The sequence below is a fragment of the Ursus maritimus genome, unplaced genomic scaffold (genome assembly GCF_017311325.1).
Source record: "Ursus maritimus isolate PB19 unplaced genomic scaffold, ASM1731132v1 scaffold_23, whole genome shotgun sequence".
In the NCBI taxonomy this organism is placed as follows: domain Eukaryota; kingdom Metazoa; phylum Chordata; class Mammalia; order Carnivora; family Ursidae; genus Ursus; species Ursus maritimus.
Window position 1 is genome coordinate 38535149 of NW_024424786.1, and position 15365 is coordinate 38550513.

Sequence of the window (15365 nt, forward strand, 5' to 3'; positions counted from 1 at the left end):
TTCTCCACATCCTCATGAACATCTGTCATTTCCTGACTTGTTAATTTTAGCCATTCTGACTGGCATGAGGTGGTATCTCATTGTGGTTTTGATTTGTATTTCCCTGATGCCGAGTGATGTTGAGCACTTTTTCGTGTGTCTGTTGGCCACTTGAATGTCTTCTTTGGAGAAATGTCTGTTCATGTCTTCTGCCCATTTCTTGATTGGATTATTTGTTCCTCGGGTGTTGAGTTTGGTAAGTTCTTTATAGATTTTGGATACTAGCTCTTTATCTGATATGTCATTTGCAAATATATTCTCCAATTCTGTTGGTTGTCTTGGTTTTTTTGACTGTTTCCTTTGCTGTGCAAAAGCTTTCTATCTTAATGAAGTTCCAATAATTCATTTTTGCCTTTGTTTCCCTTGCCTTTGGAAACGTGTCTAGCAAGAAATTACTGTGGCTGAGGTTGAAGAGGTTGCTGCCTGTGTTCTCCTCTAGGATTTTGATGGATTCCTGTCTCACATTTAGGTCTTTCATCCATTTTGAGTCTATTTTCATGTATGGTGTAAGGAAATGGTCAATTTTCATTCTTCTGCATATGGCTGTCCAATTTTCCCAATACCCTCTGTTGAAGAGACTTTTTTCCATTGGCTATTCTTTCCTGCTTTGTCAAAGATTAGTTGACCATAAAGTTGAAGATCTGTTTCTGGGTTCTTTATTCTGTTCCATTGATCTGTGTGTCTGTTTTTGTGCCAGTACCATACTGTCTTCATGATTACAGCTTTGTAATAGAGTTGCAGTCTAGAATTGTGATGCCAACAGTTTTGGTTTTCTTTTTCAACATTCCTTTGGTTATTTGGGGTCTTTTCTGGTTCCATACAAATTTTAGGATTATTTGTTCCATTTCTGTGAAAAACGTTGATGGTATTTTGATAAGGATTGCATCGAATGTGTAGATTGGTCTAGGTAGCATAGATATTTTAACAATATTTGTTCTTCCAATCCATGAGCATGGAATGTTTTTCCATTTCTTTGTATCTTCCTCAATTTCTTTCATGAGTATTCTATAGTTTTCTGAGTACAGGGCCTTTGCCTCTTTGGTTAGGTTTATTCCTAGGTATCTTATGGTTTTAGGTGCAATTGTAAATGGGATCAACTCCTTAATTTCTTTCTTCTGTCTCATTTTTAATGTATAGAAATGCAACTGATTTCTGTGCACTGATTTTTATATCCTGCCACTTTACTGAATTCCTGTATGAGTCCTGGCAGTTTTGTGGTGGAGTCTTTTGGGTTTTCCACATAGAGTATCACGTCATCTGCAAACAGTGAGAGTTTGACTTCTTCTTTGCCAAATCAGATGCCTTTTATTTCTTTTTGTTATCTGATTGCTGAGGCTAGGACTTCTAGTACTATGTTGAATAGCAGTGGTGATAGTGGACATCCCTGCTGTGTCCCTGACCTTAGGGGAAAAGCTGTCAGTTTTTCCCCATTGAGAATGATATTCACTGTGGATTTTTCATAGATGGCTTTTATGATATTGCGGTACGTAGCCTCTATCCCTTCACTGTGAAGAGCTTCAATCAAGAAAGGATGCTGTACTTTGTCAGATGCTTTTTCTGAATCTATTGAGAGGATCATATGGTTCTTGTCTTTTATTTGTGGAGTGTATCACATTGATTGATTTGCAGATGTTGAACCACCCTTGCAGCCCAGGAATAAATACCACTTGGTCGTGGTGAATAATCCTTTTAATGTACAGTTGGATCCTATTGGCTAGTATTTTGGTAAGAATTTTTGCATCCATGTTCACCAGAGATATTGGTCTGTAATTATCCTTTTGGTGGGGTCTTTGTCAGGTTTGGGATCAAGGTAATGTTGGCCTCATAGAAAGAGTTTGGAAGTTTTCCCTCCATTTCTATTTTTTGAAGCAGCTTTAGAAGAATAGGTATTGGGGCGCCTGGGTGGCACAGCGGTTAAGCGTCTGCCTTCGGCTCAGGGCGTGATCCCAGCGTTCTGGGTTCGAGCCCCACATTAGGCTCCTCCGCTAGGAGCCTGCTTCTTCCTCTCCCACTCCCCCTGCTTGTGTTCCCTCTCTCGCTGGCTGTCTCTATCTCTGTCGAATAAATAAATAAAATCTTAAAAAAAAAAAAAAGAAGAGTAGGTATTAATTCTTCTTTAAATGTTTGGTAGAATTCCCCTGGGAAGCCATCTGGCCCTGGGCTCTGGTTTGTTGGGAGATTTTTGATGACCACTTCAATTTCCTTGCTGGTTATGGGTCTGTTCAGGTTTTCTATTTCTTCCTGGTTCAGTTTTGGTAGTTTATACGTCTCTAGGAATGCATCTATTTCTTCCACATTGCCTAATTTGTTGGCATATAGTTGCTCATAATATGTTCTCATGATTGTATTTCTTCAGTGTTGGTTGTCATCTCTCCTCTTTCATTCATGATTTTATTTATTTGGGTCCTTTTTCTTTTCTTTTTGATAAATCTGGCCAGGGGTTTATCAATCTTATTCCTTCTTTCAAAGAACCAGCTCCTAGTTTCATTGATCTCTTCTACTAGTATCTTTATAATCATTATTCTGAGCTCTAGTTCCAACATCTTACTTATGTCCATACTGATTAGGTACCTTGCAGCCAGTACTGCTTCTTGTTCTCTTTTTTGAGGTGAGTTTTTCCATCTTGTCTTTCTGTCCAGAGAAGAATAGATGAACAAGAGAACAAAACACTAAAATGGCAACAATGACACCAGAGAAATATACACTAAACACATTAGAAGAGAGCTGAAACTGGCCAAAAAAGAGAGAGAGAGAGAAATCAAAAGAGAGAGAAAAAAGATAAAAACAATAAGAAAGAGAGAAAAAAGAAAAAAGAAAAAAGAAAAGAAAAAAGAATATAAACAGACTGGTGAGCAGAATTGAGCAATATACTGGATTATATGTGTATTTTTGTCTGTTTTTTAGAAAACTAGATCCCAAAATTGTGAAGAAAGAAAAACTTATAGATGTACAAAAATAAAATTAAGTACGGTGAAAGGATAGAATGTAACTGTAAAAATGAAAATTAAAAGACAAGAAAAAACAAAAGAGAAAGAAACAACAACAGCAACAACAAAAAGGAAGGGATATAAACAGACAGGTGAACAGAACAGAGCAATACACTCTCTTGAGTGTATTTTGGTCAGTTTGTTAGAGGAAGCTACATCTCAAAATTATAAAGAAAGAAAAAACTTATATATATAAAAATAAAATTAAATACATTGAAAGGATAGAATGTAACTGTAAAGATGAAAACTTAAAATAAAAGACTTTAACAAAACAAAAAAGAACAAAAAAAAAAGAAGAAAGAAAAAAGAGAATATGATCAGATGGGTGAATGTAACAGAACCACACCTTAGATTTTGGATGTATTTTGGTCTGTTAGATGAAACTGCATCCCAAAATATTAAAGAAAGAAAAAAAAATATATACAAAAATAAGATTAAATACAATGAAGGGATAGAATGTAATGTAAAAATGAAAATTAAAAAAGATTTTAAAAAGAAGTTGATAAAATGAGAAGCTGGTTGAAAAAGGAAAGAAGAAAAATTCAAAGAAAAAAAGAAAAAGAAAAAGAAAATTAAAAAAATAGTTAAAAGACTAAAGAATCATGGGAAAAAAGCCATGAGTTCAATGTACTGTATTCCCCTAGCACTGGAGTTTTGCAGTTCTCATTGATCAGTAAACTTGGTCTTGCCTGGATGTTTTTGCTATCTTCTGGGGGAGGGGCCTGTTGCATTGATTCTCAAGCATCTTTGCCTCAGATGGAATTGCACCACCCTTGCCAGAGGCCAGGCTAAGTAATCTGCTTGGGTTTGCTCTCTGTAGCTTTTGTTCCCTGAAGGCTTTCCACACAGCTTTAGAGGATGAGAATGAAAATGGCCGCCTCCCAATCTCTTACCCGGAGCTGAAAGCTCAGGGCCCCACTTCTCAGTGCGCCATCAGAGAAAAGCGGTCAGTCACTCCTGTCTCCCTGGTCTCCAGCCCTACTCCATGCTCACTGGCCTGTGACTGAGTATTTCTATCTCAGGCACAAGACCCCGTTTGGAGTCTCCAAACTCAGCAGACCCCTGCGGTGTGCTCCCCAGCTGCTCCTCCCCGGGGGAGAAAGGGAGGTCTCCCCAGTTCTGCTGCTTGTTGGGCCCCTGCTCAGAGAGCAGTCCCCGACTGTGCCACAGTTCCTGGTTTATGGCAACCCTGAGCCCACTCCTGGGCTCACTCTTTGCAGCCAGCTTCCACGCTCTGATACCTGGGAGCTCTGCTACACTCAGCATCCCAGGTCTTCCTGTGACGCTGAGGATCCCGAGAGCACACTGTCCCAGCTAGGGTTCTGTCCCTGCCTAGCAGCCTGAGTGCCGTCCCTCACCAGAGCAGACTTCCCAAAGTTCCATTTTTATGCCCTGCTGCTGTATCACTTGCCTGTAGCCAGCTGATGGAGGCTCCCTCCCCCCGCAGTCTATCTTCCCATATATTGCTTTGGATTCACTTCTCTGCACCTCCTACCTTGCAGAAAATGGTTGCTTTTCTATTTGTAGAGTTGAAGCTGTTCTTTTCTTAGATCTCTGGTTGAGTTCACAGGTGTTCAGAATGAGTAGATAGCTATCTAGCCAAATTCCTAGGACCAGACAAAATTAAGGTCTCCTACTCCTCCACCATCTTGGACTCTGCCCTCAAATCTTTTGAGGCAGGTAGATAGTTTCAATAAAGTCACAGATGTAATTATTTGGCAAAAGAGTTAGTTGCTGACAACTAAACTTGCTTAAAAGATTACTCAGTGAATGATCCTGACTTTACAGGCTCCTGAGAAGTCAGTAGACTTTAGGTGGAAATACACCTGTTTGATGATCTGCTTTTATTTTCAGAAAAGGGATGTGTGAATATTCAAAAGTGAATTGCTTTGTGATGTTTCTGTGCAAAGGGATTTTTCTTCGTTAACACTGATTTTTGGTTAAAGGTTAATGAAAACAATCCTTAGTTAAATTAAATCAAACTGGAATGTTGTGAATAAATGCTAACTTTTGGTAACTGAAGTTCTGCTTCAGTTCAGATCATACCGTAACAGTGATTTTAAGATTTTCAAAATGAGGAAATTTCAAAATGGAGAAAGGAAATATTATTCTGTAGTAGTTTATTTTACCAGATTTATTGAGTCATCCAAATACCATTTGGGACTAACTTTCCCTGCTATTGCTATGAATAGAACAGTGTCATGTGTCTACATGTATTTGTATATTATATATTTATTTATATTTATAAGTGAAACATGAGGTCAATGTTTCAAGGTCTCATAATCCAGTTAATAAGAGACAGACACACAAATAATTATACTGCAATACTGTAAGGTAAGTATAAAGAAGATACACAATGTGCTGTGAAAAACTTAAAAAGGCAATGTTTAATGAGTCCGGGAGGTGCCATGGGCCAGGGTAATGATCTTTATAGAAGTGAATTTTTAAATACTCTTGAAGGAAGATACTTGAGACAATAAAGCAGTGGCTGAATATTTGGGGAAAAAAGTTTCTAGCCATTTAGAGAATAATAAGCACACAATTACAGTAAAAGTTAAGTAATACTTATGCACTTACAAGATATTCAAAAGCTAGAAGCTAAAGAATATACAGGGCAATAATGGGAGAAGATAGGTTTGTTTGTTTGTTTGTTTGTTTATTTATTTATTTATTTATTTCAGTGGGCTCCACACTGGGTGTGGAGCCTGAACTCATGACCCTAAGATCAAATTTAAAATTCAATGTATCTGGATAAATTCAGATACTAGTGTAAAACCACAATCCTATCAACAGACAGATCAGTTGTATCATCCCAGAATTTTTTTTTGTGCTTACTCCTCAGTCAAGGTGTCCCCTAGCCCTCACTTCTCCACTATAAATTTTATTAGGAACTAATTTTGCTTGTTTTTTTTTTCTCAGTACAGTATATGTGAGATTCATGCATATTTTTGTTTGTATCAGTATTTTATTTCTTTTTATTGCTGAATAGTATTATATAGTATGGATGGAAAAATATTTGCAAATCATGTATCTGATAAGGGGCTAATATCCAAAATATATAAGGAACTCATATAACTCAATAGCAACCCCCCCCAAATAACCCAAATTAAAAATAAGCAAAGGACCTGAATAAAACATTTCTCCAAGACAACATAGAAATGGATAGTAGGTATATGAAAAGTTGCTCAACATAACTAATCATCAGGGAAATGCAAATCAAAATCAAGATGAGATATCATTTCAATGGTTAAAATAAAAAACACAAGAAATAACAAGTGTTGAGGAGGATGTGGAGAAAAGGGAACCTTCGTGCACTGTTGGTGGGAATGCAAACTGGTGCAGCCACTTGGAAAACAATATGGAAGTTCCTCAAAAAATTAAAATAGAACTACCATATGATCCAGTAATTCCACTACTGGGCATTTGCTCAAATTACTCATCCATCAGAAAGAATGAATACTTACCATTTACATTGACATGGATGGAACTGGAGGGTATTATGCTGAGTAAAATAAGTCAACCAGAGAAAAACAATTATCATATGGTTTTACTCATATGTGGAATATAAGAAACAGCACAGAGGATCATAGGGGAAGGGAGGGAAAACAGAATGGAAAGAAATCAGAGAGAGAGACAAACCATGAGAGACTCTTAACTATAGGAAACAAACTGAGGGTTGCTGGAGGGGAGGTGGGTGGGAGGCTGGGGTAACTGGGTGATGGGCATTAAGGAGGGCATGTGATGTGATGAGCACTGTGTGTTACATGCAACCGATGAATTATTGAACTCTACATCTGAAAATAATGATGTACTATATGTTGGCTGATTGAATTTAAATTTAAAAAAAGAAAACAAAAACACTAATTCAGAAAGATGTATGCATTCCTACATTTACTGCAGGATTTGCAAAATCTAGGATATGGAAGCAATCCAAGCGTCAATTCACAGATGAATGGATAAAGAAGATGTGACGTATATATACAATGGAATATTACTCTGCCATAAAAATAATGATATCTGGTCATTTGCAACAACATGCATGGATCCAGAGGGTGTAATGTTAAGTGAAATAAGTCAGAAAAAGACAAATACCATGTGATGTCACTCATATGGAATTTAAGAAACAAAACAAGTGAGGGGCTCAGTCAGTTAAGCATTCGACTCTTGGTTTTGGCTCAGGTCATAATGTCAAGGCTGTGAGATTGAGGCCCATATCAGGCTCTGCACTGAGTCTAGAGCCTGCTTAGGATTCTCTCTCTGTCTCTCTGCCCTTCCCCCACCTGTTCTCTATTTCTTAAAAAAAAAAATAAAGAAACAAAACAAACAAAAATGAAAGAAAAAAAGAGACAAACAAAAAAAGACTCTTAAATATACAAAACAAACTGGTGGTTGCCAGAGGGGAGGTGGGATACAGGTAACACCACACATCTATGAGAAGAGGTAAAATAAAATATAATGACAACATCAAATGGTATTAAGGATGCAGAAAAACACTCATATGGAACTACAAAGGACCCTAAATAGCCAAAGAAATTCTGAGGAGAACAAAGCTGGAGGCATCACATTTCCTGATACCAAACTATACTACAGAGATAGAGTAATTAAAATAGTATGGTACTGGCATAAAAATGGACATGCAGTACAGTGAAATAGAATAGAGTGCCCAGAAATAAGCTCTTACATACATGGTCGACTGATATTTGACAAGGAAACCAAGAATACTCAATGGTGGAAGAGAATCTCTTCAACAAATGGTGCTAAATAGCCAAATGCAAAAAAAAAAAAAAAAAAAAGAAGGGACCCATATACCACTCACAAAAATTAACTCAAATGGAGCAAAGACTTAAATATAAGACACGATCATTTAAAACCCTTAGAAGGGATCACAGAGAAGAAGCTCCTTGACATAGGTCTTGGCAATGATTATTTGGATATCACAACAAAAGCACAAGCACATAAGCAGAAATAAACAAGTAGGACTACTCAAACTGACAATCTTCTTCACAGCAAAAGAAACATTAAACAAAATGAAAAGGCAACCTATGGAACAGGAGAAAATATTTGCAAATTTTATATTGGATAAAACATTAATATCCAAAATATGTAAGGAACTCATATAACTCAATAACAAAAAAGCAGATTTAAAAATGGGCAGTGAAACTAAACAGACATTTTTTTTGAAGATTTTATTTATTTGACAGAGATAGAGACAGCCAGCGAGAGAGGGAACACAAGCAGGGGGAGTGGGAGAGGAAGAAGCAGGCTCCCAGCGGAGGAGCCTGATGTGGGGCTCGATCCCAGACCCCTGGGATCACGCCCTGAGCCGAAGGCAGATGCTTAACGACTGAGCCACCCAGGTGCCCCCTAAACAGACACTTTTAAAAAAGAATATCCAAATGCCCAAAAAGTACTGAAAAGATGCTCTATGTCACTAATCATCAGGAAATGCAAATCGAAGCCACTATGGGGTATCACCTCACACTTGTTAGAATGGCTATGATGAAGAAGACAAGCTATAAATGCTGTGAGGTGGGAGGGAAAAGGGAACACTTGTGAACTGTTGGTGGGCATGTAAATTGCAGCTACAATGGAAAACAATAATGAAGTTCCTGGAAAAAGTTAAAAATAGAAGTGCCATATCCAGCAATCCCACTTCTGGGCATATATCCAAAAGAAATGAGATCAGGATATTGAAAAGATGTCTGCACTCCCATGTTTATTACAGCATGATTCAAAATAGCCAAGATGAGGAACCTAAGTGTTCATCAATGGATGAATGGATAAAGAAGATGTGATATATATATATATCAATAGAATATTATTCAGTCATTAGAAAGAAGAAAATTCTGCCATTTGAGGCAACAAGGATGAAACTTGAGGACATTATGCCAAGTGATATTTCAGAGGATGGTAGATATTTTTTTTTAAGATTTTATTTATTTATTTGTCAGAAAGAGAGAGAGAGAGAGAGTGCACAACCAGGGGGAGCAGCAGGCAGAGGAAGAAGCAGGCTCCCTGGTGAGCAAGGAGCCTGATGCGGGACTTGATTTCAGGACCCTGGGATCATGACCTGAGCTGAAGGCAGATGCTTAACTAACAGAGCCACCCAGGCATCCCAGAGGATGGTAGATATTGTATATAACTTGTATGTTAAATTCAAAAAGCCAAACTCTTAGAAACTCAGAGTAGAATGGGATTATCAGGGGCTGGGTGGTGGGGGAATTGGAGAGATGTTGTTTAAGGATACACACTTCCAAGCAGTAGATAGATAAGTTCTGGAGCTCTAATGCACATCGAAATGCTTACAGCAAACACTGCATTACAGATTTTAACCTTGGTGAGAGACTGGATTTTAAATGTTCTTAACGCAAATAAGTAATCATACTTTTGTGATATGAATGAGGTGGTAATCATTTTGCAGTATATAAATGTATCAAATCAACAGGACCTACACCTGTTTATAGGTATTATATGTCAGTTATACATCAATAAAAGAAAAACAAACAAAAACTAGAAACAATCCAGATGGCCTTCACCAGGTAAATGGTTAAACCAAATTTTGTTATACATTCCATGTATTTAGCAATAAAAAGAAGCCAGTATTGATACACATAACATTCCCTGTAAGGCAGGTTTAGTGATGTTGAAATCCCTCAGTTTATGTTAGTTTTGGAAAGTCCTTATCTCCTTCATCTGTGAAGGACAGTTTTGCTGAGTACAGTGATCTTGGTTAATATTTTTCTTTCATTATTTTGACCATATGATCTTACTCTCCCTGGCCAGCAGGGTGTCAGTTTAGGTCTCTGGTCATAGTGTTATGGCAGCTCCCTTGTACGGGATGAGTCATTTTCTCTTGCTGCTTTCAAAATTCTCTCTTTGTGTTGGATTCTTAACAATTTCATTATAATGTATTCCAGTGAAGCTCTTTTCAGGTTTAACCTATTTGGGGTCTGCTGGGTCTCATGAATCTGATGTCCATTTCTCTCCTCAAGTTTGGGAAGTTTTCAGCCATTGTTTCATTAAGTTAACTTTTGTCCTTTTGTCTTCTCCTTCTTGGATTCCCATAATGCATATATTATTTCCTTGGTTATGTACCATAAGTCCCATAGGCTTTCTTTACTCTTTTTCATTCTCTTTTCTTTTTTTGACGGGGCTCATTTTCTAGTTTTTTGATTCTTTCTTCTGTATGGTTGAGTGTTCTGTTGAAATTTTCTATTTAATTCTTTAGTTCACTCATTATATTTTTAGCTCTAGGATTTTTGTTTGGTTTCTTTGGTGGTTTCTATTTCTTTGTTGAATTTCGTCTCTTCAAGATTTATAGGTTTACCTTTTTTTTGGGGGGTTTGATATCTTTAAAAAAAATTTTTTTTTAATTATATTATGTTAGTTACCATACAGTACATCCCTGGTTTCTGATGTAAAGTTCGATGATTCATTAGTTGCGTATAATACCCAGTGCACCATGCAATACGTGCCCTTCTTACTACCCATCACCAGTCTATCCCATTCCCCCACCCCCTCCCCTCTGAAGCCCTCAGTTTGTTTCTCAGAGTCCATAGTCTCTCATGCTTCATTTCCCCTTCTGATTACCCCCCCTTTCTTTATCCCTTTCTTCCCCTACCGATCTTCCTAGTTCTTATGTTCCATAGATGAGAGAAATCATATGATAATTGTCTTTCTCTGCTTGACTTATTTCACTTAGCATTATCTCCTCCAGTGCCGTCCATGTTGCAGCAAATGTTGACAACTCGTTCTTTCTGATAGCTGAGTAATATTCCATTGTATATATGGACCACAACTTCTTAATCCAGTCATCTGTCGAAGGGCATCTCAGTTCCTTCTATGATTTAGCTATTGTGGACAATGCTGCTATGAACATTGGCATCCTTAGCGCTTCTTCACTACGTCTGTATCTTTGGGGTAAATACCCAGTATTGCAATGGCTGGGTCATAGGGTAACTCAATTTTTAACTTTTAAGGGACCTCCACACTGTTTTCCCAGAGTAAGCTGTACCAACCTGCATTCCCACCAACAATGTAGGAGGGATCCCCTTTCTCCACATCCTCTCCAACAATTGTTGTTTCTTGCCTTGTCTATTTTTGCCATTCTAACTGGCGTAAGGTGGTATCTCAGTGTGGTTTTGATTTGAATTTCCTTGATGGCTAATGATTTTGAACATTTTTTCATGTGTCTGTTAGCCATTTGTATGTCTTCATTGGAAAAGTGTCTGTTCATATCTTCTGCCCATTTTTTGATTTGTTTATTTGTTTCTCGTGTATTGAGTTTGAGAAGTTCTTTGTAGATCTTGGATACCAGTCCTTTATCTGTAGTGTCATTTGCAAATATCTTCTCCCATTCCGTGGGCTGCCTCTTAGTTTTTCTGACTGTTTCCTTGGCTGTGCAGAAACTTTTAATCTTGATGAAGTCCCATAAATTCATTTTATCTTTTGTTTCTCTTGCCTTTGGGGATGTGTCATGAAAAAGGTTGCTTTGGCCGATGTCGTAGAGGTTGCTGCCTATGTTCTCCTCTAGAATTTTGATGGATTCCTGTCTCACATCGAGGTCTTTCATCCATTTGGAGTTTATTTTTGTGTATGGTGTGAGAGAGTGGTCAAGTTTCATTCTTTTGCATGTAGCTGTCCAATTTTCCCAGCACCATTTATTGAAGAGATTGTCTTTTTCCCACCGGATGTTTTTTCCTGCTTTATCAAAGATTAGTTGCCCAAAGAGCCGAGGGTCCATTTCTGGGTTCTCTATTCTGTTCCATTGGTCTATGTGTCTGTTTTTGTGCCAGTACCATGCTGTCTTTGTGATCACAGCTTTGTAGTACAGCTCGAAATCCGGCATTGTGATGCCCCCAGCTTTGTTTTTCCTTTTCAACAGTTCCTTGGAGATTCGGGGCCTTTTCTGGTTCCATACAAATTTAAGGACTATTTGTTCCAGTTCTTTGAAAAATGTCCTTGGTATTTTGATCGGGATAGCATTGAAAGTGTAGATTGCTCTGGGTAGCATGGACATTTTAACTATGTTAATTCTTCCGATCCATGAGCATGGAATATTTTTCCATCTTTTTGTGTCTTCTTCAATGTCTTTCAAGAGTGATTTATAGTTTCTAGAATATAGGTCCTTTACGTCTCTGGTTAAGTTAATTCCAAGGTAACGTATGGTTTTTGGTGCTATTGTAAATGGGATGGATTCTCTAATTTCTCTTTCTTCAGTCTCATTGTTCGTGTATAGAAATGCTACTGATTTCTGAGCATTGATTTTGTATCCCGCCACATTACTGAATTGCTCTATAACGTCTAATAGTTTGGGAGTGGATTCTTTTGGGTTTTCCATATAGAGTATCATGTCATCTTCGAAGAGAGACGTTTTGACTTCTTCTTTGCTGATTTGGATACCTTTGATCCCTTTTTGTTGTCTGATTGCTGTTGCAAGGACTTCTAGTACTATGTTGAATAATGGTGGCGAGAGTGGGCATCCTTGTCGTGTTCCTGATCTTAAGGGAAAGCTTTACTTTGACAAGAAAAGATCTTTATCAGTCAGCTTAGCTTGGGGTACTAGATGGGTCAGTTGATAGCACACATGGGCAGCTAGGACCTGTTATTGGGATCTCCAGTTGGCAAGACCACTGACTATTCTCTGAGTTTGAGGCAGGGCTTCTTCTGGTTCCGTTCCACAGTTGGGTTGGCTTGCTGGCTGGGATCCACCTACAAGTGGGAATCCTTTGTGGGATTCCTATCGGGTGAGGGAGTGGGATTTGCTCTGTGAGGTCACTAGCTGTGTTCTGTAATCATCTCTGTTTGGGTGAGGCACAGACTGTTCCTTGGTAGTACAGTGCTGCTAACTGGACTCTGTGTTTGGGCAGGGCTCTAAAATAAGTTCTGCCGTTGCTCCCTGTTGTTGGGTTCTTAGGCTGTGCTCCCCAACTGGATGGTGTTGTTGGGTGGACTCTGTGTTCAAGTGGGCCCTAGGCATAGCTTCACAGTTGGATGAGGCCTCTGGCTCTGTTCTATGATTAAGCATGGCTGTCAGCTATGCCCAAAGTTGGGTGGGTCCACAGGCCGGACTTCATGATCAAATAGGCCACTGACTTTGGTCTCCTGTTGGACAAGATTGCTGGCTGCATCTCTGGTTGTGGGGGAGCCACCAGGTGTATCCCACAGTTGGATGGGATTAGAGGTTGTGCACCATGGTTGGGCAGGTTTGCTGTCTGGGCCTCCTTGTTATGTGGGGCTACAGGCTATGCTCCACAATTGGGTGAGGTCACTAGATAAGGCCTACATGAGGCAAAGCCACAGGCTGGGCTCTACTGTGGGGTGGACTGTTTTCTGTGCTCTTTGGTACTGTAGTCCATGCTCTGAGGCTGCCTAGGGTCTCTAGTTTCTTGGGACCAGAGGTTATTCTTAACAGTTGGGAAAGACTTGGACTTAGATCCCTGTCCAAGTGGGGCCATTGGATGGGCTCCATGGCTATCTGGGTTCCCTTGTTAGGCTTCCCGGTTGAGTGGGAATGGAGGCTACAACTAGCAGTTAGGTAGGACTGTGAATTTGCTTCCCTGCCTGGACAAGGCCATATAACCAGCTCCATGGCTGGTATAGTATGTTGGCTGAGGACCCAAATCAGGCAGAACTGCCAACTGAGCTCCCTGTCAAGGTGGGGCCACCAGCTCAGCTCTGCAGATGGGCAGAGCCACTGGCTGGCTTCTCTTCTTGGTGCCACTGCAAGCAGGAATAAGTTCTCTCAAGATCTAAGTACTACTAGGTATTTATCCAAAGGATAAAAAAATACAGATTAGAAGAGGCACATGAGCCCCAATGTTTATAGCAGCATTATCAACAATAGCCAAATTATGGAAAGAACCCAAATGTCCATTGAATGGTGAATGGATAAAGAAGATGTGGTATGGGGCACCTGGTGGCTCAGTTGGTTAAGCAGCTGCCTTGGCTCAGGTCATGATCTCAGGGTCCTGGGATCAAGCCTTGCATCAGGCTCCCTGCTCAGCTCTGTTCTTTGTCTCACTCTCACTCTGTCTCTCAGGTAAATAAATTTTAAAAAATCTTAAAAAAAAGAAAAAGAAAAAAGAAGATGTGGTGTATATATATGCATAGACTATTACTCAGCCATAAAAAAGAATGAAATCTTGCCATTTGCAATGATGTGGATGGAGCTAGAATGTATTATGCTAAGCAAAATAAGCCAACCAGAGTAAGACAAATACCATATGATCTCACTCATATGTGAAATTTAAGAGACAAAAAAGATGAACATATGGAAAGGAAAAAAAAGAGAGAGAGAAAAGCAAACTATAAGAGACTCTTACATAGAGAACAAACTGAGGGTTGATGGAGGGAGGTGGTCAGGGGATGGGCTAAATGGGTGATGGGTGTTAAGGAGGGCACTTGATGTAATGAGTACTGGGTATTATATGTAAGTGATGAATCACTAAATTCTACTCCTGAAACCACTATTACACTATGTTAACTAATCAGAATTTAAATAAAAAATTGGAAAAAAGAGATACAAGCACTGGTTAATTTAAGCTTTGCCCCTTCTTCATCTCGATCTGATTCTCAGTGGTTGAGGCCTGCAATTTTCCCCAGTAATCCCCATGAGGTGAGACCTGACTTGGCCTTCTGGGAAGCAACTCCCAGTGCTGGGGGAACTGATGTCTACCTCGAGTTCTCTTTTTCTCACTGGAGAAACTGTAGGCTTGGGGTGGAGGCTTCTCAGTGTAGTGTTGTGTTGGCATGGAGGAGGGACAATATGGTCAGAGTGTAGCCACTCCTCTTGCTCTTCTAATGTGATCCTGTCAGTCCCTGTGGTTCAAGGGTTGCTTCAGCCTGACTTCTGGGTTCTGGGATTTCCACAGTGGTGTCTTGCTATAGACAGTTGCTAGTTGGTCTTCTTTTGAGACGGACTGAAGGTAAGAACAACTTTGTTACCATCTAGATGATGTCACTCCCCCATATTATTCTTTGTATACAACAATTTTTAAGTAGCAGAAGTTAAAAAAATGGAAGATAGTTTAGTAGTTACCAAAGGTAGAAAAGAAAATGACAGGAGTAGGAAGGAGGTGAATATACTTATAACATTACATGAGGGATGCCAGTGGAGATAGAACTGTTTGGTATTTTAATTGAGGTTGTGGGAACACTAAGCTGCACATGTGATAAAACCATATAGTACTAAACACACACACACACACACACACACACAGAAGTACAGGTGAAACTGAGGAAATCTGAATATTAGTGGATTTGATAAGTATCAATATCCCAGTTGTGATATTATACTATAGTTTTGCAAACTATTACTATTGGGGGAATCTAGGGGGC

At 39.1% G+C, this 15365-nt stretch overlaps 1 protein-coding gene across 2 annotated transcripts in view; it reads left to right on the forward strand.

Moving 5' to 3' along the window:
- The first annotated feature begins 195 nt into the window (after positions 1 to 195).
- The window catches only part of SLC22A10 (solute carrier family 22 member 10), a 38287-nt gene continuing 23117 nt past the window's right edge, over positions 196 to 15365 (forward strand). For both annotated transcript variants that reach the window (XM_008707534.2, XM_040639266.1), the window contains exon 1: positions 196 to 235. The gene's annotated coding sequence lies outside the window, so the exon portion shown is untranslated. The remainder of the gene's footprint in view (positions 236 to 15365) is intronic.